This window comes from Numida meleagris, chromosome 2, assembly GCF_002078875.1.
Source record: "Numida meleagris isolate 19003 breed g44 Domestic line chromosome 2, NumMel1.0, whole genome shotgun sequence".
NCBI classification, from domain to species: Eukaryota; Metazoa; Chordata; class Aves; order Galliformes; family Numididae; genus Numida; species Numida meleagris.
In genome coordinates this window covers 142,982,893-143,010,334 of record NC_034410.1, presented here as the reverse complement: position 1 = coordinate 143,010,334, position 27,442 = coordinate 142,982,893, and positions in this window count along the sequence as shown.

Here is a 27,442-nt window from a genome sequence, read left to right as displayed (position 1 = left end):
TTATATTGAATGTGGAAATGTTAACTTCCTGTAAAATTGCACTACAGAAGTAAAATCCACTGATGGAACCTATTTTGTTAAAGAAAAGTCCCTTGACAACCAACAGATGTTTATGATAATACAATATGTATGTGTGTGCATATATGTGCATACAGTGTATATATAATGTATATATACGTATACGCACACACACACATATGTAGTGCTATGTGTATATATAAAAAATGATATAGGTCCAGATTTATATATGATTGTATTAATATAATATCTATAGATTGATAGATATATAGATATGTATATATATTCATACATACACTCAAGAAACACAATGTAAAAACCCAGAAAGGATTACTCATTAAATTTAAGGGGGTTGGGGGAAAGAAAGATGTCATATACAGAAGATATTTTGCATTGCAATAAAAGCTTTTTTGACAAAAGTACGTGCAGAGTGAAGTATGAACCTTCATCAAATATCCAGCCATGCTGTGCCCAAAAGATTGCACAGAGCACAGAATAAGGAAAAGGAGCATGTTTAGGGAAGCTCACTTAAGGACAGTCAGTGTATGGTGAACTGGAGTTAGCTGTTGGGACTCCCCCCACCTCACCTTTGTGGAGTAAGATCTTGGGACACCAAAGTCAACAGTGTAACTTCTCCCGCGAGTTTCACTCACAAAATTATCTGATGCTTCCTAGCAGAGGATGGGAAGTGGATCTCCATGCTAATTTTAGCTCCCTGCTACTGTGAGGCACAGGCATGATTTCTCATTTGGGATGGATCTTTGGACAACATTTACTGTTGTTCTCATCCAGGAAAAACTCAACTGATGTCAGGTACAGACCTCACATTGTCTTTATGATGTGATTTCTGCCCACTGCAACTTACTGGTTGTCACAGCCTTGATCTGTAGACTAGATGGTCACCATTGTCTTCACTGTTCTTGCTGTTAGTGAGGCTCTCTGACAAATGAATGAACAGGACCAACATATCCTATATGGTGGGACACAATTTTATGTACAACCTGGCCTACATTAAAGCGACAATGACAAATGCTCATAAAGACTTCATTATGTGATGGGGAAGACAGAAGCTCTCAAGGCACAGGAAGAACAACCACTTTAAGCACAGAGATAAATATAACTGAGCAATCTCACATACATTTTCTGTGCTGCATCAGATAACATCTCTGTCAGCAATTAGGATCAAAAATTTCTTTGGTTTGGAAGTGGTATTTGCAAGCATATTTTATCATCTCAATTTATCCAGCATGGAAAGACAAGCCAAAGAGTCATTGAACCCCATCCACTCCTTCTGCAAGCAAAAAAAGCCTTTTAGAGTAATTAATTAAGCAATCAATAATAAAGACTTGAAAACCACATTTTAAAAGGGACCCAGGTGGCAGAGGCATGCATAGAAGAATCTAAAAAAGAGCAGGTGCACTGAACTTTTCTTAACAGCTACAGGAAAGCTAGACACCTGGAAAAGAGAGAAGTAAAAACAAACTTACAGAAAAGAAATCCAGTATTTTGTCTATAGGCGTATATATATCTTGATGAGGTATTGGAACAGGCTGCCCAAGGGGGTGGTGGAGTCACCGACCCTGGAGGTGTTCAAAGAACGGGCAGATGTGGCACTGAGGGACATGGTTCAGTGGGCATGGTGGGGATGGGCTGATGGTTGGACTAGATGATCTTAGTGGTCTTTTCCAACCTTAATGATTCTATGATTCTATGAGCTTTATAAATCTGAATCAAAGTCACAGATGCTTGACTACTCAAAGTTTGCCTACTTCAGTGTGCCTGGGTCCTGTCTCAGAAGTGGAAAGAGATTAAGCATCCTACAGCAAAATGTGAGAGCCTGGTCAGTACGGATCAACTGGCTGACAGCAAACAAAATATTTCACTCACTGAAAATGAGTTTCTGTCTGTAATCATGCTGTGACCAAATCGTTGCATCCTTCTCAACTAAGGTAATGTCTTCAGTTCAGTTTGCCCATTGTAAAAGCTGTGACATTTGAGATGGAAAAAATGAGGGAACTGTTTTGGAATCGTACAAAATAACGAGCAGTACAGAAAGGGTAAATGAGCTCTTCCATATTGTGCTTTCTCACTCTCCCAAGATGAAGCAATATGCAATTAAACAGAAACCAAAACATTTAGAACTAAGAGAAGGAAACATTTAGTTCAGTTATATATATATTAGAAGTTTTCTAGTAAAAAGAAAGTTACATTTCTTCAGAGCCAGGAAAAAAAAATATTTGATTAAAAGGCTGAAAACCAAAGTTCTGGAAAACCTTCAGTTGAGGTTTCTGTTGAAGTTCAGCCACTGAAGGAGGTACAAAGGACTTGTTGCTGCTTATATTCTGCCTAACTTTGGCTCTAGCACTTTACTGCTGGGAAATTTTGACTTGAAGGGAGGGAAGAAAATGTTCCCATAGATGATGTCGATGTACTATGCCACTTACATAGTGACTATTAATGGAAACTCTTGGCTTTAACACTTGATACAGACAAGCTGCCATTTCTTAGCATTATGGTTATGTGTTACAGCTCTGGCTGAGCTGGGAGTGAATAAAAGGAAGGCGTCCAATTAATTTTGATCACAGGGAATTTCAGAGCTATCCCATGTTCTGTACCCACTTTGCACTCTTCTGCTGTAGAGGACCTGTGAAAAGGAAGGCACTAGATTACTGGCACCAGAGGGCAGAAACAGTGTCTTCTCAAAGGATATCATACCCGCAGTCAGTTTAATCTGGTGTTCTTCTCTAGATGTAAAAGAGCAAGATGACTTTTCAGGCAAGGAAGTACCGTCAACATCATCCATGCCCTGGTGTCCTGTGCAGCAGAATGCATAAGAAACAGCTTTAATCTTGCATTTTTGCTGTTGTAGTGTCTGGTGAGTGTTACCAGCTGCATTTTGAATAGTAGGATGCCAAGACAAGCTGCAAGGTGCTGACACATCTGTGGAAATGTAGAACAGAGGTTTGCTGTGTTGTGCACAGAATTGAGAAGAGGGCAACTTGCAATATGATTTACCTTGATCTCAGACTATGAGTTATGCCTCCTAATGATCATAGAATAACAGAATTGAGTTGGAAGGGACCTTTAAAGGTCACCGAGTCCAACTCCCCTGCAATGAAAAGGGACACCTACAGCTACATCAGGTTTCTCAGAGCCCCATCCAGCCTGACCTTGAATGTCTCCATGGTTGGGTCATCCACCACATCTCTGGGCAACCTGTGCCACTGCTTCACCGCCCATATTGTAAAAAACATTTTTTCTGATACTCAAATTTATCCTATTGCTATACTTTCATATTTTCTACATTATAAAAAATTCCTTGTATTAATAAAAGGATGCTAAAACATACAATCACCCTGCTCCTCAAAGTTTTCTTTGGGAATGTACTCTTCTCTGTCTTTGAAGACATGAGCTGAAAGAATTTTCTCAAGATAGTGCAAAACCACAACCTCCTTCCGTTCAATACTGGCTTTGCCATTGTAAAACAGTGTCAGTCCAGTATGAGTAATGGGATGGTATGAACCAAACCGACATGTTCCTGTTGACTCTGTTCCAGTTTGTGCCTGTTGTCCCTTCCCCTGTCACTGAACACCACCAAAATGAGCCTGGCCCCATCCACTTAACTCCCATCTTTTAGATATTTATGAGTACTCATAAGATTCCCTCTCACTCTCCTCCATGCTGAACAGTCCCAGGTCTCTCAGCTTTTCCTCATATGGGAGATGCTCCAGACCCCTCATCATCTTTGTGGCCCTCTGCTAGACTCTCTCCAGCAGTTCCCTGTCTTTCTTGAACTGGAGAGCCCAGAACTGGACACAGTATTCTAAATGTGGCCTTACCAGGGCAGAGCAGACGTGGAGAATCATCACCCTCGACCTGCTTGGCCACAATTGCACACTGCTGGCTCATGGCCAACCTGTTGTTCACCAGGACACCTCGGAGCTCTGCAGAGCTCCTTCCAGCAGGTCATTTTCTAGCACTATGTAAAGCAGTTTAATCTTCACATGTCCTAGTCTGGTGCTGAACTTTGCTTTGAGACAATCTATCAAACTGGTGCAAATTATACCACTCTGCTAGTTCTATTTGTATGGTGTTCCTGCCTGAGCTATTCACACTCTTCTCTGCTGTTTTTTCTCACTCTTCCAGGACAAAGCAGTACCCAATTAAACAGAAACAAAAACATTTAGAACTGGGCAAATCCCAGGACTGTTTGCATCACCAAAGGCCTGAACTCTCCTTGGTTCTGATTTCATGCTCATGTTACCCTTCTCATCCTAACACTAACAAAATTCACCTATATTATTTTCCTTTCCAAAATGCCTCCAGAAAAGACTTTTCCATTCATATTGTAAATTTGCCTGCCTGTAAGATGTGGTCACGAAGGAAGGGCACTCCTGTAGCTGTAAAACATGTAGATGGCGGGTATGGATGCTAATAACTTCTGGCTCATTAACACAAGAGCAAGTATCTGTGGGAGGTAATTGCTGTAAGGGTAATAATGTAGAAAACATCCAAACCATCGATCTCTGTGTGAAGTTGAATCCTCAGGTGCTAAATCACTTATATTAATCACCCATAGCTGTTAGAGGCAATGATTAGTGTCTGCGTTCCTGAGGGAGAGGGACAGAAAGAGAGAAGTCTAGAACAGAATTCACACTGTGTTTGTTGTCCTGTGGATGTTCTCCAGCTCAGTCTCTTCCTGCAGCAGCTTGTAGACCAATGTGGCTTTGCAAGACACCTTTGTGAGGCTTCCCAAAAGCAGTCAGATCAATTGAGTCTGACAGATCCACTAACAAGAAGTACAACCAGACAACCAGAGACTGAATGAAAGGCAGAGCTCTGGGAGCCTACCCTATAGGTACATGGAAGTCCAAATGAATTGAAGACCTGCTCCATAGAAGCATAGATTCCTAAAATGACTTGGGTTGGAAGGGACCTTAAAGTTCAACTATTTCCAGCCCCTCTGCAATGGGTAGGGTTGCCACCCATCAGATCAGGTTGCCCAGGGCCCCATCCAGCCTGGCCTTGAAAGCCTCCGGAGGCATCCACAACTTCTCTGGGCAACCTGTTCCAGCGTCTCACCACCCTCAGAGTGAAAAATTTCTTCCTACCTTCTAACCTAAATATCCCCTCTTTTAGTTTAAAACCATTTCCCTTTGTCCTATCTGTAAGAACATGTAATAAGTTGGTCGTCCTCCTGCTTGTGAGCTCCCTTCAAGGACTGGACAGCCACAGTAAGGTCCCCCTGGAGCCCTCTCTTCTCCAAGCTAAACAAGCCTGTCTTCTTCAACCTTTCTTCATAGGAGAGGTGTTCCAGCCCTTGGATCGTCTTCATGGCCCTCCTCTTATCTCACTCTTACAACTCTGCATCCTTCCTGTGCTGAGGGCCCCAGGCCTGGACACAGTACTTCAGCTAGGGTCTCACGAGGGAAGAGTAGAGGGTGACAATCCCATCCCTCTCCCTGCTGGCCACCTCTCTGTTGATGCAGCGCAGAAGGCCAAAGGTGTCCTGGGCTGCATCAACAGATGTTGATACCTTTGGCCTTCTGGGCTGCAAGAGCACACTGCTGATTTGTGTCCAACTTTTCATCCATCCAAATTTTCAACCCAAGTTCTTCTCTGCAGGGCTGCTCTCAATGAGTTCTTCTCCCAGTCCATACTTGTATCTGGGATTGCCCCAACCCAAGTGCAACACCTTGCACTTGGCCTTGTTAAACCTTGTTAGGTTCTCATGTGCTTATTTTTGAGCCTGTCTGGGTCCCTCTAGATGGCATCCCTCCCTTCTATTGTGTCAACTGCACCACTAAGCTTGGTGTCATACCACTCAAGTCTTTGTGGGGAAACTGATGTATTCCTATATCCAGTCAAAAATTGCAATGTGGGAGAGCCAGCTCACATCCAGTGCTTTTTCAAAGAGCAGGAACGGAAGCACTCTTTCCATTTCAACTGCTACTACCTCCTAACAAAACGCATTTGAGCTGAGATAGCTAACAGACCCATCTGGGAAGCAGCAGAATTGACGTTGTTTCAAGGCAGAGAAAAAAGCAACTGCAAAAAATGCCCCCCGCTCTTACTTCAGTCATCTATTCATAATTCCATGTTATTTTGACTGCAGTTGTGCTTAATGCCAAGCAAAAATGGGGCCATTAAGCTTGGCGGACACCACTGAGGCAAATTGCTCCCTTGAAGTGTTTATAATCTAATATGTTAATATGTACCACTCTCCTTAGAGTCTTCCTATGAATTAATGAAAAAAAAAACAACAAACACATCAAAACCACCCATATCCTGCTGCTCCGTTACATCAAGTAGTCATAAGCAAGTTACATTTCTCTTGCCCACACCACTGCAGGGGAACGCTTCCTGAAGGAGCTGCGGCTGTGGGGAGCCCCACAGGAGCAGGGTGTTCCTGAAGGGCTATTGTCTGCGGCAGGGTCCCACTCAAGCAAGGCAGTGTGTGAGGAGGAAGAAGCAGCCTAGAGGGGCGGGGATGGGCTGAGTGCAACCCCTATCCCATCCCCAGCCCTGCTCAGGTTGAGGAGGGGTAGGAAGTGAAATTGGGCCTGGGGAAGGGGAAGAAGGTGTTGTGTAAATTTTGTTTTTGTTCTCACAATCTAAATCTATCTGATCACTCTAAATCTATCTGAACAACAAGTTGGCCATGAGCCAGCAGTGTGCCCTTGTGGCCAAGAAAGCCAATGGTACCATGGAGTGCATTGCAAAGAGCGTAGCCAGCAGGTTGAGAGAGGTTTGCCTCCCTCTCAACTTTGCCCTGGTGAAGCCACGTCTGGAATACTGTGTCCAGTCCTGGACTCCCCAGTTCAAGAAAGACAGGTTCTAGAGAGAGTCCAGAAGAGGATCACAAAGATGATGAGTGGCCTGGAACATCTTATGAGGAAAGTCTGGCCACACTTCTTTTGATGCAGCTCAGGATATGGTTGACTTTCTGGGCTGTGAGGGCACTGGTAATTACGACACATTCATGCCTATTGTTTGCTTAACCCAAGACCTTGTACATGCAGCTTGATGGCCTCCCTGGGAGAGCTGTGTGAAAGCTGTGTAGGTAGACATTAATCATTCAGGGCAATGAAGTGACGGATGGCTGAGTGAACAGGACACGGTATGCTCTCATTCTCAACGAAGACTGTGATAAGCAGGAGCCAGGGTTGTTAAGGACATGATTATTAGTGTAACTGTCTGATTACCAGAGAAACAGCAACAAAACACAATCTGTTTGTAAGTGCTACCCAAATGCCTCTTGCCTGGGAAAGGTGAAGTCATGCAGGAGACAAATGGCCCTGCAATGGTTGCTGCCTGTGAAGTAGTGCTGCATGCTGAGCAGGGAGCAAAACATGAGTATCTGGGCCGTGCCTTCTGCTTCTAGGGGAAGAGGTGACTCTGTACATAAGGACAGCTGAAAGTCAGCCTCTCCATGCCACCCCCATTCTTGACTGCAAGGAAGTCTGTATATGGTGCTCTTTGATGAACAACTTGGGAAAGGGCTTGTGAAATCTGAGGCAAAGAAACAACTGCAATTATCATTGATGCCACATCTTGCCAGTCCCCTGGGAAGCTGCTGGAGGCTCAGTGGTGAGTCTGAACTACTTGTGTTCCATAACAGTGGTTCTAGTGCAGAGAGCAATACCCCACTCCGGGGAGACAGGCAAGTGTCTGGGTCATAAAGGCAACGTTCACAGTGATGCCAAAAGTTTCCTTTAGTGGAATTCTCAATAGTGTGAGATTAGGGATCTGAAAAGTAACAGGATTCTTTCTAGCCACCTGCTAAGATGGGCTTAGGGCTGTGGCATATGACTTCAAGAGAGACCAAAATCCTTTCTAGACTTCAGTGGGAGTTGGAAGAAATTATGCTGTACATGGAACATTGGCATCCACCAATTAACTGACTTATCCCCATTGACTTCATCAAAAACCACGCTCTGGTGCCCCTTATTAGAAAGAAATCTGAATAAATCAGCCACAACAGCCGGGAGACTCATACTGCTCTCTCTGGAAGCAGAGGACTCAACTCTCTGGTTCAGAAGAGCTTGACTTAACTTATTCACAGAGACAGTGACCTCAGAAGAGAAAAATGATGCTTGTATGTTTGTGAAGACTCTCCTATGCACCTCAGCCATGTGAGAAAATGACCTTTCCTGAAATACAACTGGGAGGCCATGTGACTTGCACATCCTAGATTCTCTTCCAGCAGCTGATTTCTTGGCTCTGTTTATCTCCAGTACATGTCTCCTTCAGACTGTTCTTAAACTATGCCATCCACTGCTGAAGGATGACACTATTTCTCATCTATTAAACTTCTGGGCGGGAGCTGCATGAACTCACACACCACCTCTAAGGATGCTCCTGAGGATATATGCCATAGCTGTGATTTACAACTCCAGAAGACAGAAAAGAAACATTTGCATTCAATTTTCAATAAGCAGATGGTACACAGCTTGTTTAATATCGCTGTAAATTTTGAAGTCCCTACTGAAAAATCAGAAAAGTGAGCGCATTTGCCTTTATTTCAAACTTTCCTTGTTTCCATGGCAATATACCAGTGAGGTATCAAGAGTAGATGCTGGGATGTGGGGTATTTTTTCTCTGTATCATGAAAAGCATTGCTGACGTACATGTGTAAAGAAAAGCAAGTCAGGAAATGACGCAGGGACACTGAAGACTTATTACACTGAGGATTATTGCTGAGAAAATTCAACATCCTGTGAATCCACAGAAGAATGTGATAAATTCATCCCTTCGTTTCAGACCAGTGCAGCTCAATTGATTTTCAGTAGAGCTGTCTCAGCATTGGAAGGATGGGACAATTCCCACACGATCAGTTCCCCTTTCAAACATGAATTATTTTGTTATTCTATGAATCCTTGTCACAAGCAGATCAAGAAGCTCCTTTTCTCGACTGCATATAGAATCATGAAATCGTAGAATCCTTACAATTGGAGGGGACTTCCAAATGTCATCTAGTCCAACTTCTCTGCATTGTACAGGGACTCCTGCAACTAGATCAGGCTGCCCAGAGCCTGGCGCAGACTCGCCTTGAATGTCTCCAGGAACAGGGCATCCACCACATCTCTGGGCAACCTATTCCAGTGCCTCACCATCTTCACTGTAAAAGACTTTTTCCTTATATCCAGTCTAAATCTACCCTCTTTAAGTTAGAAATCATTTCCTCTTGTCTATCACCACAGACCCTGTTAAATAGTCTGTCCCCCTCTTTCTTGTGGCCCCCTTTATATACTGAAAGGCTGCTCTCAGGTCACCTTGCAGCCTCCTCTTCTCCAGGCTGAACAACCCCAGCTCTCCCAGCCTGTCCTTGTAGGAGAGACGTTCCACCCCTTGGATCATTTTTGTGACCCTCCTCTGGACACACTCCAACAGATCCATGTCTCTCCTGTACTGTGGACTTCACATATGGATGCAGTACTCCAGGTGAGGCCTCACCAGCACAGAGCAGAGGGGCAGGATCACCTCCCTTGCCCTGCTGGCCACGCTTCTTTTGATGCAGCACAGGATACGGTTCACTTTCTGGGCTGCGAGGGCACATTGCTGGCTCATGCCCAGCTTCCCATCCACCAGCACCCCCAGGGCCTTTTCAGCAGGGCTGTACTCCCTCCTTATGCCCCCCAGTTTATATTTGTAGTGGATATTGCCTTGACCCAGGTGCAAGACCTTGTACTTGTCTTTGTTGAACCTCATGAGGTTCACCTGGGCCCACTGTTCAAGCTTGTCTGGGTCCCTCTGGATGGCATCCCGTCCCTTGGGTGTATCAACTGCACCCCACAGTTGTCCTCATCCACATTATATGAAGACTGCTCCGAAAGTAATGTCTCCTATTTTATTATGTTGGCTCACAGCATCAGAGATGGATGTTGGTGACTTGGCAGTAGAGACTGAACCTTCCTACCAGTATTCCATTACATTTTGTTGCTGTGTGACAGATGGCAGCAGAGGGGCAGTCTGACACAAACGTTATTTAGAGCTGCTGAGGGAACTGGGATTGTTTAGTCTGGAGAAGAGGAAACTCGAGGGTGAACTTATCACTCTCTAAAATTCCCTGAAAAGAGATTGTGGTGAGGTGGGTGTTTGCCTCTTTTCCCAGGAAACAGTGATAGGATGAGAGGTGATGGCCTTAAGCTGTGCCAGGGGAGGTTCAGGTTGGATATCAGGAAAAATTTATTCTCTGGGAGAGTGGTGAGACATTGGAACAGGCTGCCCAGGGAGGTGGTGGAGTCACCATCCCTGGAGGTGTTCAAGAAATGTGTAGATGTGGCACTGAGGGACGTGGTTTAGTGGGCATGGTGGTGATGGGTTGACGGTTGGACTAGCTGATCTTAGTGGTCCTGCTGGCTTCTTACCCCATCACAAGAAGGACTAAAGGATCCCCATGGAAAATCCTAGTGCTCATGGAACTCAGACAGATTCTTGGTCTGCAGAAAAAATCAGTCAGAAAAGTGAGACAGAAATCTTGGTAGAGCCCCATTTCTTGAAATGAGAACAATATTGTCTTTTGTGGTGTAAGAGAAACCACACCTTCAGAGGTGGGCAGTGATTCATGACACTGGGATTGTCTTAGTTCTGCAAATTATTTAGTTGAGATCATTGCATAGAATCACAGAATCATAGACTTATCAAGGTTGGAGGTCATCTAGTCCTATCTATCATTCACCTACCATTGATATTGCCCACTGATCATGTCCCTCAGTGCCACATCTCCAAGTTTCTTGAACACCTCCAGGTACGGTGACTCCGCCACCTCCCTGGGCAGCCTGTTCTTGTGCCCAACGACTATTTTGGAGAAGTTTTTCCTAATATCCAACCTGAAATCATTTGAGTTGCTGAAAAGAAATTGAGAAAAAGTAGGAATGTTGTTCAAACTGCAGGAAATGCATTTAGTAGGTTGAGCTGACATCCACTGGGATCCTGAGGCTGCGTATGTTTTTGCAAAAAGCATGATAACAAATGTTTGGCCAGGCAGGTCTTGTCTGAACACTGACCACCCTCCAGGAGTACCCTGAACACCAGACAGCACCAACTGTTCAGTAACTATTTAGGAAAAAAATGTTTTCAGTGAGCACTTTCTTTTGTGCCAACAGATGGCTTGAAGCTGCCGCAAGTCAGAATTCCTAATGAAGTCTTTCTAGTGGAGCTCCTGCAAGGGGCAAAGGAGGGAGAGAAATGTGCCCTGTATTCACAAAAGTGTTCATCTGCACTGGAGCTGTTCTGTGTCTCAGATATAAGGGAAGGAGCAGAATCTCACTGCCTCCTTGCAGAGAGTTCAGCCAGCAAAGTCAAGCCAATGCAAAGCAAGTAATTATTTTTTTAAAAAAGATTTGAGCTGTAAGGTGGCTTGTTTTCAAGGTTCATTGCTAGTAAATTTCTGTGGCATGTGGAGAATTGAGATGGAGCTTTCGTATCTGCGAAAGCAATGACGTGTGAGTGGAGTGCTGTGGAGACAGCGTGAGACAGAGAGAGACCCCTTCGTCATCTCTGCTGCAGAATCTCAGAAAATCAATACTAATAATATTAACATGCAGAGAGGCTAAAACAAAGTGAGTGCACAAGGGTTGTGGTATTTTAATATGATCTTTTCAGTGAGCAACGAAGGATAGCAAAATATGAGAGGGAGAGCTGTTCTCCGATCCAGAACAAATAAGGAACTTTGACCTTTGAAAATTACTTTCTGTGTTATCTAATTTCTGCTCTTCTGACTGGAAGTGTGGAAATGAGATGTCCTGAATGAGAATTTAAAGTGTCCTATGCAATACAAAATTGGGAGGACAGTTTCAGAGACCAGAGAGCTTTGCTGCTGTTCAGATGGCCTTAAACAGGCAGGAGAAATGGACTGACAGATCCTAGAATCTTAGAATCATAAAAACATGGAATCATAGAGTCATTTGAGTTGGAAAGAGCCCTTAAAGGTCACCTAGCGTAACTCCCCTGCAATGAACAGAGACACCTACAGCTACATCAGGGTGCTCAGAGCCCTGTCCAGTCTGACCTTGAGTGTCTCCAGGGAGGGGGCATCCACCACCTCTCTGGGCAACCTGTGCCAGTGCCTCAACATGCTTACTGTAAAAAAAATTTTCCTTATGTCCAGTTTAAATGTCCCCTCTTTTCATATGAAATCATTTCCTCATGTCCTATCACTATAGTCCCTGCCAAAGAGTCTGTCTCCTTCCTTCTTATAGCCCCCCTGTAGATACTGAAAGGCCGCTCTCAGGTCTTCCTGCAGCCTTCTCTCTCCAGGCCGAACAGCCCCAGCTCTCTCAGCTGTTCTTGTAGGAGAGGTATTCCATCCCTTGGATCATTTTTTGTGGCCCTTCTCTGGACACTCTCCAACAGGTCCATGTCTCTCCTGTACTGAGGACTCCACATCTGGACGCAGTCCTCCAGGTGAGGCCTCACCAGTGCAGAGTAGAGGGGCAGGATCATAGAATTTTAAATGGTTTGGATTGGAAGGACACCTTTAAGATCACCTAGTTCCAACCCCCCTGCTGCAGGCAGGGACACCTCCCACTAGGCCACGTTGCTCACAGCCCCATCCAACCTGTCTCTGAATGCCTTCAGGAAGGGAGCATCCACAATCTCTTTGGGTAACCTGTTCCAGTGTCTCACCACCCTCACCTCCCTCACCTTACTGGCCACACTTCTTTTGGTGCAGCCCAGGATACGGTTGGCTTTCTGGGCTGCAAGGGCACATTGCTGGCTCATGTCCAGCTTCCCATCCACCAGCACCCCCAAGTCCTTTTCGGCAGGGCTGTACTCCAACCTCACATCGCCCAGCTTGTATTGGTAGTGGAAGGTGCCTCAATCAGTGTGCAAGACCTTCCACTTGTCTTTGTTGAACCTCATGAGATTCTCATGCTCAAGCCTGTCTAGGTCCCTCTGGATGGCATCGCATCCCTTGGGTGTGTCAACTGCACCCCACAATTGGTGTAATCTGCAAACTTGCTGAGGGTGCACTCAATCCCACTGTTGATGACACTGAACCTCATGATGTTCAACAAAGGGAAATGTGAAGACCTATCCCTGGGGAGTAATAACTCCAGCAACCAGTACATGCTGCAGAATGGCTTGAACACAACTTTGCAGAAAAAGACAGGGAAGAGCTGGAGGACAAGAAGCTGTATGTGAGTCATACTTGGAGATATTAAAAACCCAACTGGATGTGGCTCTGAGAAACCTCCTATAGCTGATGCACAGTCCTACTGAGATATTAAACGATGTAGCTTTTGAAAGTGGGAAGATAGAGCAAAGTCCAAGAATAAAGAGTCTTTCAAAGAAGTAAGATGTAAAAAACTTATCAATCAGCAAATCGTGCCAAAGAAGGGCTAATAACCACAGAGCTGGTAATGGGCTGCTCTGTGCTCATTGTTACATGTCTCTGCCTAGTTAGACTCCGTAGTTGATTCTCATTATATCCAAATTTTCTTTTGGCATTCTTATATTTTTCATTAAGAATCTCACCAGCTGGGATGCAGTCTGGTTAGGGGTAGGATAAGCCGAGCACTGTTCTGTTGCTGTTTCCCTCAACACCAGAATTTGTGGGTCATTTCTTCTCAAATTCCTTGACAAGCCATTACGGTCTTGATCAAAATCTAGCAATAGGCCACACACCTCAGTACCATTTGTTTAGCTGGATAAAAAGGTATTGTCAATTTATATGATTCTGAAGATGAAGGTGAATAACGAAGCTTCACTTTGGCACTTGACTAGAGATGGTGCAGAGAAGAAGAATATTTTCTTTTACAGTATCTTAATAATTTATCTTCTGACCACAGGAATATTCATTAATCTCAATAATATTCTTAATAATGTCCTTACTGATAGCCTCTGGCCACAGGGATATTTATTAAATATCTTTATTTACAATCTGGGCAAACAGAAATTGCACCAGGCTTTGTCCAAAAGACATTACTCTTTTGAATGCTAGCAGGGTCATGCCATGGTATGGGGATAGGATGCTGCAACACACTTCTTGATTGTGTGGGAAATATTTAGATCTGAAGAAATCTGCAAGGAAGGACTTAAATTATAAAAGAGCACAGGGCTATATGCACAGGTTGCCTTTTGTGAGGCAGCCAGATGGTGAATGAGTTGTATGAGTCCTTGAACAGGAAGGCTGAGGAGCATCTCTCAGCTTATTATCTGAACCACATAGTGCGAAAGAAACTTCAAAACCTGCTAGACTAGAAAGTAGTATATTTATAGAAATGTCTCAGTAAACCGTATAACCTATTCCTACAGTGTGTGCTCTATCTCACACTAGAAGTGTTTGCTCTTACCTTAGACCAGTTTAAGTGATACAGAGATAGCTGGCTAATACCAGTGCTTTCCAATCCTGAAAATGAAGTTACTGAGATGATACAACAGTACTCAATTCGCAGGAAATCCCATGGGAATCATAGAATATCCTGAGTTGGAAGAGACCCACAGGTATCATCAAGAATAGTAATATCAGGGACCTTGAAGATCATCTAGTTCCACCCCCATGGCAGGGGAGTTGAAACTAGGTGACCTTTGAGGTCCTTCCAACCCAAGTTTTTCTATGATTCTATGATATACATCCTCATACAGCCTACAGGATGCACCCCATCTGGAGTACTGTGTCCAGGCCTGGGGCTCCCAGCACAAGAAAGATGTGGAGCTCTTGGAACGAGTTCAGAAGAGGGCCACCAAGATGATCAGAGGGCTGGAGCACCTCTCCTATGAAGAAGGGTTGAGGGAACTGGGCTTGTTTGGTTTGGAGAAGAGAAGGCTCCATTGAGACCTCACTGTGGCCTTCCAATACTTGAAGGGAGTGTATAAACAGGAGGGGGAACGATTGTTCGCAAGGGTGGATAGCGATAGGATAAGGGGGAATGGTTTTAAACTGAGATAGGGGAGGTTTAGTTTAGATATTAGGAGGAAGTTTTTCACTCAAAGGGTGGTGATGCACTGGAACATGTTGCCCGAGGAGGTTGTGGGTGTCCCATCCCTGGAGGCATTCAAGGCCAGGCTGGACGTGGCTGTGGGCAGCCTGGTCTAGTGGTTGGCAACCCTGCACTCAGCAGGGGGGTTGAAACTAGATGATCTTTGAGGTCCTTTTCAACCCAAGCCATTCTATGATTCTATGATTCTATGATACCAGGCAGTGTGGTGCTTGGGACTAAGTTTCTCATGGCCACTGTTAAGTTAAAGGTCTTTGATGTGCAGCATAGACCTAGGAGCCTTGTGCTGAGATCACTGCTTTTGCAAGGACTATATGGTAACTTTGCAGAGATACAGGCAACAGGGTGGTATGAGAGGAACATGGAGACCCTGTGTTCTGAGAAGATGGTTCTCTGCCCGGAAAAATTAATCCAGAGCTGAATTGTATGGGTTACTGATGTAGCACAAGAATAGACTGGGATATTTCAGTTTGCCTGAGAACCAGCATCAGTGAGTGCAGCCATAGAGAGGGTCCTGTTCTTTTCATAAAGCAACTTGGTAGCAGATACTGTCACCAGTATAAAGTAGGTGAGTGTATTAGGCCTGATTATCAATGTATGTGCTGCTGGGTTTTTGGATCTTTCCCTGACTTCTCTTGATGCAGAGTTTAAGAAAGTTAGTGGCAGTATCAGTGATAGTTACATCCTTAATGAATCAAATCCTATTCAATAAGAAACAAATCAGTGTAAAGCAGAAGATTCATCCTAACAAAAAGCCACACCACTGCAGAATTGTAAAACCATCTCTTGTGGTTCTCAGTGGATGTTCAGATAACTATCCCTGAAGAGAGCTGGATCTCTTGGCAGAGAGATTAATCCACTTGAGCAACATCCCCTGGTGAAACAAAGAACCTGAAATGTTGAGGACTGGATGGGACAACATCTCCATCTCTCAGTATACAAAGAGTGGTGGATTTGACTCAATGTGTGAAGTGATAAGCAGGGATAAAAAAGATGAAGGAGGGGTGTTAAGCAGGAATTTTCTTCCAAGAGAGAGCCTACTGACAGGCAGATGCATAGAAAAGTGTGCAGCATAGGATGGTGGCAGTAGGAAAGCCAGAGGAGCAATGGGTAAGAAGCTTGGTGGGAAGAGAATGCTGGACAATGAAGGGGGATAGGCATCACAAAGGGAACTGGGGATGCCTTGTGAGGGAATGGGAAACATTTACTACTGTGAAGTTTTTATCTCAAGCCTTTTTTAACACTTGGTATCAGTTATCACTTATCTGCGCCCTGCAGCAAGATGGTGCCTGCTCTTCTGCCCACTCCCATCAGCTGCTTTCAAAGTCACTGCTTTCCCCACGTTGCTGGTGAGTGAAGGAGAGAAATCCATATCTCACATATAAGCATTGTAGATGTTTTAAATAAAAATTGTGGCCTCATGTTGGTATAGGGGAGCTTTTGGGGGCAAGGGATTATGATGAGTCAGCCCAGCAGTGAGTTATAGTGCCACAGTGCAATGAGTCATTTCTTGGGGTGGTGGGTGAGTGCACTGCTGCTCTCTCCTGAAGGACAATCACTACTCAGTGCCTCAGTGTGAGGTTTATAAACAGGAATTGAGAACAGCTATGAAACTAGGAGTGATCTGGTTACTGCAAAGAATTACCACTTTTTGGGTTTTGGAACTTCTATCTCTTGAAACAAGCCATGATATTTCAAATCTAGATGCGAAGTATTGCTTAGGTGGAAAAAGGCTAGAAAAAAATGACTTGAAATCTTAGAATTGAGGGAATAAATCTCTCCCTTGCATGCATCCCATGAAACCACCTGGGAACCTGGGCTTTTGGTTTTGAATTTCTGTACTCTGCCAAAGGCAAAATATAAAATCAGATCTCCTGGGGCATGAGCAATGCTTGTGTTCCCTCATACCTAATCCAACTAAATAAAGGGCCTCCATCCATACCAGCTTGTGTCCCATATACCCAAGTGCCAGCACAGGTCGAATGTGAGATGGGCTTCTGCCCTTTCTTATCTCCACAGGCTTGATATGGGGTGCACAGTGTAGAGGGTGGCATCGCCATGGCTGAGCTGGCTGCTTCTCTGGAGACAGTGCAGCAGTGCATGGTTGAGATATGAAGCTTGATATGGATGATACCTGTGTTAGGCTTGAGCTCCACCTCTGCCTCTTGGAATGATAATGTAGGAACAGAGTAATTCTTGTCTTACTGTATTCCTGGCATAACATCTGAAGACAGCTAGGGCCAAAGTGCTAAATACTAGCTGCAAATTCAACAGAGGGCACCATACCTCAATGTCAAGAAGCTTGTAAGGTCACAAATTCTAGGTCTGACATGATTTTTTGTAGGTTATAGGATCACAGAATCATAGAGTGGTTTGGGTTGGAAGGGACCCTAAAGATCACCCAGTTCCAACCCTCTCACTGTGAGCAAGGTTACCACTCACCAGATCAGGTTGCTCAAACCCCCATCCAAGCTGGCCTTGGAGACCGCTGGGGATGGGACATTCACATTTTCTTCTGTTCTGCTGAAGTTGTTTTATCAGTCAGACGCTGTCTGCTGTTCAAACTGATGCATAAGCTATTTGCAAAGTGCCTAACGCAGATAGCAGGACCTGAGTCTGCTGGAGGTAGTAACAGATAATTGAAGCAACAATGTAAGTGGTTGGTGAACATCCTCCAGCATGTCATTCACTGATATCCTCAGTTCTGTAGAAGCTCATGTATCACCAGCAGATCCAAGGTCCAGTATGGGGAAGGAAAACAGCAACCCACATAGACAAATACAGATCCTACCTTGTTTTAAGACTTCCTGAAGTTTATAGTGAGATTTGAATGAAAAACATTATTTCTGAAAATAACTTCAGTAGTTAGAAAGAAATATAGGACAACAATGCAATCTCCCTGCAGGTGTAGATAACCTTCTGGGACTCACACCTGGGACAGAGAAGGTAAAGTATAACTCACAGACAGTGGAGAAAGGAGGAAAAAAAAATCTCTGAAAAGCTTTCATCAAAGAAATTGAGTTTAGGGGATGAATTTGCCCCATAAATCTAGGAGTAAAAATAGCCAAGGCTGGCTGATAGTGGTCTGAAAAATGAGTTCAGTTAGAACGGTCACAGCTGTGATGGATAGAGGAGCTGCTTCTTATCAGGTCAGGCCAGTAATGGAAAGGCAATGGGATAATCATCAAATAATTCTTTTTACTACCTATCAGTTACACATAAGTGGTTGCCTTACAGAACCAGTTAACTACTGACAGTAAATCTGAACATAGCCTGTATGCTACAAATGAGGGTCTCCTTGTGCTCCTCCCCTACTCGTTTGGTTGTATTTTGTTTTTCTGTCCCTAATGTTGATCGAGTTGGCTCTCATTAAGTGTCATTGTCATCTGATAGTGTCTGATACCTTGGGGAAATGTGCTAGAGATGCCATACTAGTTTCAGGTGAGACATTCATCAGCAGCAAATCCCCCTCCCGAATCTGATCTGGTTTCCCCAGTGTGACTAAGCTAGATGCTTTAGGAGATTTCTTTTTCAGATAAGAGTAAAGGTGAACTCATGACTACAGCACCTAAGAATAATGCCCTTGTTTCTATCATTATTGCTATGCTGCTACTGCTATTACTAATACAAAATATAGCATACATGGTAGTGCTAATGATAAAACAACAAGGAAAAATAATGAAGATATTTCCCTCTCACTCTTTCTGAACACTAAAAATTCCCTGGCAATAAATAGGCAAATAAAAAGGTTAATCCTGACTCCCCAGCACCAAATGACCTTGGATAGCTGTAGTTTATCCATGTGAGAGGTCAATGGTGTGATAGAAGAAAAGTATTTTAGATTTTTTTTTTATCTGTTCACACCCACATGCTAAAAGTTGAGGGGAAGAGGGTGTGTATGAAGATAAATATGTTAGTGGGAGAGGCTGACCCGGAGTTAGAAGTAGTAACAAGCATGTTATTAAGGTCCATAATGATAAAATTCTGACTATGGCCTCATTCACATCAATGTTCTCTGAACTTCAGTGACAATTTTCAAGGCAGAAAAGATGTCCATATAGCCAGACGTCTGGTTGCTCTCTGTGTTTACAAGTTGAAATATACTCGTTTTGTAAAACATTGACCTTCTCAGTCTACCATTGTGCTAAGGCATGTTGGATACACAGAATAGCCAAGTGAAGAGCTTGTCTGGCCCCTGACACTTATTGTTTCTAGTCTAAAGGGAATAACTCCAGAACTGGGCAGAAAAGGGTATACCATGCTGACACAGTCCTTGTTGTTTCTGTTTTTTAGGATGTTCTTTAGAACAAAAACTATTTTTCTGTTGAATGGCAGGCTTGTATCCACCAATGAAGTTACCAAGCATTTATGGAGCAAATGGAAACCTACCACCATGCCCTGTGTTCCCCGTTCCCTTCAGCTGCAGAATGGAAGATATCAAGCAGGGGCAGTCTCTTACTTTACTATCTTGTTCAGTGGAGTCCTACCTTTATTAGGATTTGCTGCTATTCTGTTGATGTGATAACTGTTTGTAAAATAGAAATACTCATTTCTTTTTTTTTTAATGCATCTCCCTCTCCTTTTATATATATAAAAAAAAAGCTAAAAAACATGCATCATTTGATTATTGGATGTTGTCTTTGCAGTTGTCATCATTAAGCCTTGTTACAGAGCTCCAGCTATTCAAAGCACCACACTATTTGGAGAGGCTTGAGACAACTCACGAGTTTAATTAGTTATATGACTTAGGGAAAAACACAGCTGCAGTTTCCTTGATGCCATGTCACACCACGTATCTGTCAAAGAGGCTGTGGGAGTCTTCTAAGAAGTGCTTGCCTTACCATTCAGAAAGCCAAGGTCTTTCATTCCCTTCAGTGGCAGCTTAGCTTAATAATTAATACTTAGCACTAAGTAAACATGAGTTAATGAATCCTCACACTGCCCTAAGGCTAAGGCTTAGTGCTTCCCTTATGTGAGAGATGTCTGAGCCACAACAATACCTGTTGTGTCTTCTGTAGTTACATTGGCCCAGGAAACTACAGGACTACAATGCCCTTATACAGAAAAGCCTGAGATGATAGCAAACTGAAACGGGAGAATTTGTTGTTCAGAGATAATGAGAAGAATCACTAAGTAAAATGGATCTGTCCTTCCGGGCCCTGATCTTCTTCATGGAGCAGGAGGACGTGACCCCCATACTTCCCAAATATAGGCAGAAATTCATGCTGCCATGAGCGGGGCTGGCTATTATAAATCCAGCTTCAGCGTCAGTTATTCTTAAGGGACTGTGACTCTCATGGCAGATTCTCCTTGATCTTTCTGAAAATTTGATGTTGAGGACTGACATACATAGTGATTAGTTAGGCTTGTCACTCCCTTTCACCTCATAAATCAAGAGAAGTAATGCATCCTTGAAAAGTTCAGTAGTAAAGTGCAGGTGCCAGAGTAAAACAGAAGATAGAAATGAAGTCAGGTAGAACAAATCCAGGTTCATATATAGGAAAAAATATCTCAGTCAAACGATAATCTGTTGAATCTCTTAAGAATATAAGAGACCACCTGGAGTCTCTTGCTGCATTAAATAACCATGTGGAATTTAGAAATACCGATGATGCTCTCACACATCACAAGTCCCTGTATGTTCACGAGTCTTCCTGTAGTATGAGGCTTTCAAAGAGCAAATGCTGTATCCAAAATTCACACCTACTGGTAAGGCGGACAGGACAAACCTGTCTGCTCTAGCCTGATCTGAGACATCTGCTCTGTAGAGCTGCTCTGAATGGTTCATCAGCTGGAGGTGTTGGACAAATACTGCAATGGTGGTATTTTTTGAGCATGTTTCTAGTAGAAACTTATATTCCAAGGCATCACAGAATTATTGCATCACGAAATCATCAAGGTTGGAAAGGACCTCTAAGAGCATCTAGTCCAACTATCCATCTGTTGCTAATATTACCCACTAAACCATGTCCCTAAGTACCACGTATACTTTTACTTGAACACCTCCAGGGGCAGAGACTCCACCACCTCCCTGGCTAGTCTATTCCAGTGCCTGACCACTCTTCTGGAGGAGTTTTTCATAATATCCAACCTGAACTTCCCCTAGAGCAAGTTGAGGCCATTCCCTCATCCCTTTGTCCTGTCACTGTAACCTGGGAGAAGAGGCAGACCCCCACCTTGTCACAGTCTCCTTTTGGGTGGTTGTAGAGAGTGCCAAGGCTTCCCCTAAGCACTCTCTTCTCCAGACTAAACAATTTCAGAAATATAGGTTAAGTGTGCCAGGGTGTAGGTTAAGTGAAGCTCAATCAGTATTTTTCAGTATGTTGACACCCAAGCAATGGCTTGAAGTGCTTATGTGTACAAGACAAAAACTGTGTGTCAGTAGTTAACCACTCAAGCTTGTAGCAGAGCCAAGAATGGGATCCAGATCTTCCCATAAACTCGCATATCTGCACACAGAGCTCAACGTAAAACTGAACCCCAGTTTCGTGTCTGTGCACTTCCAGCTCTTGCTTTAATGTCATCAAGAGCTGAAATTAAACAGCCAAAACTTGTTTCTTATCTAGCTATGGATAGCATTAACATCTTGCAGGTCAATGCAAAGTTTGGCAGTGAAGAGACTCAAGGGGAAGATGAGACCTCTTCATCAAAGCAGCTTAATCTTCTGAGTGAGCTGAAGCTGAGCCCACTGTTGAGTGTCATCCTCCCCTGCACACCTCAGCACTCTGCTGAGGACTAACTCGATGGCTTAAGCTTCTCCTTGTGACTTGGGCTTCTCCCTGATGACTGCAGTGATGACGCAGCAACAGCAGCTCAACACTGACTCACTCCATCGACGTCGCTGAGAGAAGCAGGGGCAGGAGGGAGACCTGTGCTTCCTTCACTTATATTCCACGTTTTCTGTGAAGCTGGCAAAGACTGCCTGAGACCATCTGCATCTTGTGCTAGAGAAGATGCGTGTTGCACCCAGCATCCTTCTGAGTCAGAACTGGTTGTTTCACTGGACATAGACTAATGCATCACAGGGGAAAAGGGGAAATGAAAATACGTTCAAAGGATGGTCACTGGCAGAGTGTTGAATGCCATAGCTTTTCCCACAACGCAAGGGAAGACAAGACTTAACAAGAGAGGTATTAGTAACATATTTGTGAACCAAAGCAACACGAACAGCTGCTTGTTGCACAGTCTTACCCAGCTCCCCATGGCAATTCCCTTGTGATATTTGATAAATCACATTAAAAAAGGCATTTTTTAATTCACTTGGAGACGAATGTGATCAAAAATCACATTCGTCTCCAAGTGAATTAAAAAATGCCTCTTTTTCAGTGCATGTGTTACTACAATGTTTCCCACACCCTGGTTCATCATCTACAAAGCGAACATGTGGCGGAGCCTCCTGGAATCCTTATCTCAGTGCCTGACACGGTTTTACCCTGAGCATGTTGTGCCTTTGCAAATTATAATCCGATTTGAAAGTGATACTTATCTAAAGCGGGCTAAATGATTTGCAGTTTGTAATCCTGGGCTTCGATAAAAGTCTAGGCATCAGACACATAATATCACTCCATCCAGAATGTAGTGTTATATTCTACCAAGGACTCTTATGTGGGAGAAGGGATTGAATTCCTTGTGTGTAGTACAGGCATCATAGCTTGCATGATCCCCTAGCTTTCTGCAGCTTCATCTTCTGTGCTTGATCTGAGCAATTTTATTTCCCTGGTTTGCAAAGTATCACAACAACGGCTTTCATCATCAAACCGCTGGTGACACTGATGCTGCAGAGTTCAAAGCCTTATCCAGCTTGAGTGTCTCTGCAAGAAAACGTCAGCCAAAGAGCAGGAAGGATATTGTCACATTCATTGAAACAGGAGGCTTCTCTATTGTATTTTTGTGGGTTTTTTTACTGTTATTTATTTACTTATTTATTATCATTACTTTGTAAAATGATGTTGTCATCCATGAATGGGAGCTATGCAGACCTCCAAACATGCACTGTTGTTAGTTTAGGAAAAAGCCATTTGGAGGAAGACTCCATTGTGCTGGTGGTAGGGTTGCTGTCCCTGGAGGTGTTTGGAAGACATGGAGATGTGGCACGTGGGGATGTTGTTTTATGCGTGTGGTGGTGGTGAGTTGATGGTTGGACTTGATGATCTTGGAGGTCTTTTCCAGCCTTAAGCATTCTATGATTCTATGATTCTATCCTGATGCTCTGCACCAGTTCTACGTAGCAGTGCCCTAATACTGTACAGATTGCAGATTTGGTCCATGGCAAGGAGATACAAAATTGTATAATGATAGCAAGGTTTAGCATTGAAAGGCCAAACCAAATTTGTTAGGTGACAAAGATCCTGCAAGTATAAAGTGGAGGAAGAGTAATATGAGACAGGAGAAGACAGATGAAGAATGGTTGAGGTGGATCTGGAGATCTAAGGCAAAACTGTGCCTTGTTGTGTCCAGGGAGCCTTGCACAGAGCAAGGACTCTATTCTATAGGACAAAGTGAGTCCTATAGAATCATAGAATCATAGAACATCTGGAGTTGGAAGGGACTCATAAGAATCACAGAGTCCAACTCCTGGACATCATTGTGTGTAGGCACCTGAGATACCCCTGAGTTTAGCTCAGTGTGTGCCTTGGTAAGGCCAAACACTGGCTTAGATTTGAGTACACTGTAATATTTTCCTACACTCTTTTCCAGATCTGGCCAACCTTGAATGACCTTTCTCAAACAGCTCTTTCAAGTCTTTTCTTTATCAATCTGAAAAGAAGACAAGTGTTTCTAGTTCTAGTCTGATCCTGTCCAGACACATAATGAAAACAATGTGCTTTGTTTCTGCTCCTCTGGTTGTGGCACATAAGATGTATTGAAACAGGTCTCCAAAAAGCTGCACTGAGAAGGAGAGGAACAAAATGAGTTTTTTTGCCTCAAGTGGCTTCTGAAATGAATTTGTCTTCCTTTACTTTGGGCACTACTCCCATGATATTAACAGAGTATATACTCCACTGCCTTAAGACTCAGGAATGATCTATTCTGCTTGTGGGACCCATTTTGTCCAGATTTTCCACCATCATGTGAGTCCCTGGACAGATAGTTTCCTCACCTCCTGCAAGTCTCACTTCTATTTCCTAGTGTTACAGCAACACAAAACATCAGTCTTCACACTAGCTGTTGGGGTAAGGTTTATCCAGTGACTAGGTAAGAGCAGGATGAAATCCCAGAATAAGGGATTTCATTTTTGTGGCAAGCAGATTTTATTATTTCAAGGAGTCACAGAATCACTGAAGTTGGAAAAGACCTCTAAAATCATCTAGTTAAATTAAGTTTTCTTTTTTCTTTTGTTTTCTCTTCTTCTTCTTCTTCTTCTTCTTCTTCTTCTTCTTCTTCTTCTTCTTCTTCTTCTTCTTCTTCTTCTTCTTCTTCTTCTTCTTCTTCTTCTTNTTCTTCTTCTTCTTCTTCTTCTTCTTCTTCTTCTTCTTCTTCTTCTTCTTCTTCTTCTTCTTCTTCTTCTTCTTCTTCTTCTTCTTCTTCTTCTTCTTTTTCTTTTTCTTTTTCTTCTTCTTTTTCTTCTTCTTCTTCTTCTTCTTCTTCTTCTTCTTCTTCTTCTTTTTTAAATAACCTAGCTGGAGATTAAGTAGTGGTTTGAGGGCAAAAAGCAGTGCCATTTCCAAAAATGTGCTACAGGCAGTCTCTGGAGATGGCTGATGCCGGGTCTGTATCTGAAGAGCGATTTAGAGGATCTGTTTAACCCATTACAGATTTCATAATAAAGTTTGGGACAGCTGTATTATTCATGAGTAGCTCTTATGCTCCTGTTTTGTTTATTCCACAGATTCTTACAGAAATATTATGAGTTAGAGAGTTATAAAACACTGTATGGTCTGCACATCCCTCTATAAATCCAGGTTGCCTTAGTTACCATCTGGCTAACTGCACAGGTGAGGAAAGGAAAAGAATTAGAAGAAAAGAAAGACAGTAGTACTAATACATTTTTAAAAGCTGAAAAGATCTTTTGAATTGCAATGTCGTGATACTATAGAAATCTTTCAAGACCCAAATAACGCAAGAGGACTATGAAAACAAAGATTCAGACTAGCAGTTCTTTGACAGGATAGTAAACAACTTAAATCCATATGGTTAAATCATCTTCCCACACATTTAGTGGGACCAGGAAAAGGCATGTTAATGTGAACCAAGACCATCCCATGGGCTTTTCTGGCAATTAAACAGCAATGCTGAGCTTCTCCGATTTAATGTAAATGAAGGCATAGGCAGAAAAGAGAGTATCTTCTGAACACCTTAAAAATGGTATAGATACTTGAACAAAGCAGTCTGGGAGGGTGGTACTGGTATTCTTGTGAAGTTTTGTGACACAGTTGTGAGTCACATAATAGCTGATGTTTTACTTAGAACAAGTCCCAGCTGCCAGAATCAACTGTAAAGACTTGATATTCTCAGCCTTCATTTGAAAAGACAAAGAAAGAGAAGATGAAATCAAATAATTCTAGTGTACACTGTCGTGAAGGAAAGTTTGCATGAATGGAAGTCCCCCGTGGGCAGACAGGCCAGTATTTCATAAAAGCTGTTATTTTAAGCTAAGCTCGTAATCTTCTGAGAAGATTTCTCATTTATTTGTGGGAAGAGCAGTACTGCTAGCAGGTTAGATTCCTTTGGCTCCTTTTGTTTTCTGTATCCGCTGCCCTGTGCATCCATAGTAAACTGAACTTACTTTTTCTTTTTTCTTTTTTCTTTTTTTTTCTTTTTTTCTTTTTTTGTGAGATAAAATGCACCTAAACTTGAAAAATTTGGAAGCCAAAATAGAGATGTTTGTCCCATGTCCCATGTCTGTTCTTTCCACACAATCTGGCACAGTAGTTGTGGCTCATTAGGCTCTTGGATTGGCTTTTTGGTTAACCGCTTCTTAATAATATGATCGTATAAGTTGTGAGATGTATACTGAATTACATGGGAGGCTTAGCCTACAGGGAAACTGAATACAGATGTTTGCAGTCACTTTTCTTGAAGTGATTCCCTTGTGATAATCGATATTTGTAATGATAGCTCTTAACTGTGTACTTACAGAAATAGTTTCTCTAAATTGGAGTGCAGAAAATGAGTAGAAATCATGGCACATTTTCTTAACTTTAGCCTGATTTCTGAATGAAACAAAAGGTTGTGTGTACATGTGGACATGCTGTCTCTCTGCTTGTCAGTATCCCCTAATCCCTTTTAAATTTGAGATCTCAGAGATAGGAATATTCTATACATTTAGTATAAAAGATGTTAGTATTGCTTTCTCTAAAAGAAAGATCATAGGTATGGTAGCTCCTACTAGATGTAAAAGAATTCTTGCAGGAATACATATTTAGGACATGAGACCAAGGCCAATTTCCTTCCTACTCAAGGATCCAAGAGCCCAAAGACTCAAGGATCTTCTGAATAACATAGCAAAGGGTAGGATCCCAGACACAGACATATATATTAGAAATCAGTGGGAAAAAATGCTAACTTTTTTTTTGGGTGGGGGGAGGGGAAGGAACGAGCTGGGGTATTTCAAAGGAATTGGACTTGATGATCCTTACGGGTGTCTTCCAACTCAGGATGTTCTATGATTCTACAGTTCCATGAATCTATGAAAGGAACTGTGTCATGCTAATGTTCAAGGCAGTAGACTGTACTATTTCATGTCAAAGGTATGAAACATTCAGCCACTTAGTTGAGGTTCTAGCTGGTATTTTGCATATCACTGAGGTTTGAGTAATTTTTTGACTCTTCACCCTACCAACATTCTGCAAGATTTCTTGATTCATCCTTGAGGTTTAACCCCAGCAGGCAGCTTCCCTGTGCATGGGAGAAAGAATCAGAAGAGCAAAAATGAGAAAACTCATGAGCTGAGATAAAGACAGCTTCATAGGTAAAAGAAAAGGTATGTGTGCAAGCAAAACAAAATAAGGAATTTATTCACTGCTTCCTATTGGTAGGTTCAGCCATCTCCAGGAAATCAGGGCTTCGTCACGCATAACAATTGCTTGGGAAGACAAATGCCATAGTTCCAAATGCCCCACTGCCCTTCTTCTTTCTCTCAGATTTATTGCTGAGCAAAACATTATACAATATGGAATGTCCTTTTGGTCACTTGGGGAGAGCTGTCCTGGCTGTGCCCCCTCCCAGCTTCTTGTGCACCTAGCTACTGGTGAAGCAGTGTGAGAAATGTAAAAGGCTTTGACACTGTGTAAGCACTGTTCAGCAATAGCTAAAATATCAGTGTGTTATCAACTATGTTTTGGTCACAAATCCAAAAGGTAGCACCTTAGAGCTAATGAAGAAAATTAATAATATCCCAGCCAAAAACAGTACACTCAAATATCATATGTTTTGATCAAAAAAATCCCCACATCTCCATAGAGATGTGCTAAGTTGGTGTGTTTCTTGGAAGGAAGCAGGATCCTCCATTTAGGTGAAGGTGAGTAGTGGACCCAGGT